The sequence below is a fragment of the Pangasianodon hypophthalmus genome, chromosome 19 (assembly GCF_027358585.1).
Source record: "Pangasianodon hypophthalmus isolate fPanHyp1 chromosome 19, fPanHyp1.pri, whole genome shotgun sequence".
NCBI lineage: Eukaryota > Metazoa > Chordata > Actinopteri > Siluriformes > Pangasiidae > Pangasianodon > Pangasianodon hypophthalmus.
The window spans coordinates 66,483-67,463 of NC_069728.1; positions in this window are offsets into that span (position 1 = coordinate 66,483).

Genomic DNA, 981 nt, shown 5'->3' on the forward strand with positions numbered 1-981 from the left:
CTTTTTTGTTTTGTAATGAAAAAAAATGTTAGTGTTGTTTAAAAATGATTTATTTAAATAAAGTTTAACCTCAGATCAAATGTGTGTGTAGAGATGCAATATACACTGATCAACCACCTGTCTAATATTCTGGTGGCACTCTGACTGATCTGTGGCTATGCAGCCCCCTACACAGCAAGCTGCGATGCACTGTAACAGGCCCCACAAACAGGTAAACCTCCAGACACTCAGAGTTTGTTTTTTGCCAGCGTGTTCTCCCTGGATGAGCTGCTGGTCTCTCCTGCTAGCTTGCTTCTTTGCTCATTCAATTAGGCCTTCCATCATGAGACTCCACTATCAAAATAAAAGTCCTTCTTTCTCTCTACAGGACGTCAGTGAAACATAAAAATCCCATGTGTTTCCCAAACCAAATATCAGAATCACTCGAAACAAATCACTGCAATAACAAATGTCAACTCAACAGATGTACCAGTTTTAGTGGTACTCAAATTAGTGCTCGAATTAGACTATACTCTATTAATACTATACAGCATGCCTTGCTGGATCTCCCATCACATCCGCTCATTTTTCCCATCCTGTATATCAGCTTTCTCCATCAACTGATTTACCCAATCATCCTGGTTCTGGGCAGCTGCTATTTCGGATAGAATTGTTGGTAAGTCAGAATTCCAGCCCGGGATCTTCTTTGCCATGCCGCTGAATCATTGTTGTAGTTGCTCACCTGGTTTCACCCCCATGTCCCCCACAACTGTCGTCTCATCAATGTGAAAGTAGAGCCTGTGTCCACAATAGCTTCTACCTGCAATCCCCTGATTCGAACAGCACTGGAGGGGGTTGGCCTACATCAAAGCTAGGTGATGAGTGTGTTCTTTATGAGGTCTCGAAACATCCATATGACAAGAAGGGGTCTCTTTTTCCCTTTTTCCTGGGCTTTGAGGTTGTTCACTTTAGCCCAGTACCCTCGCTTCGCATTAAGGTCTC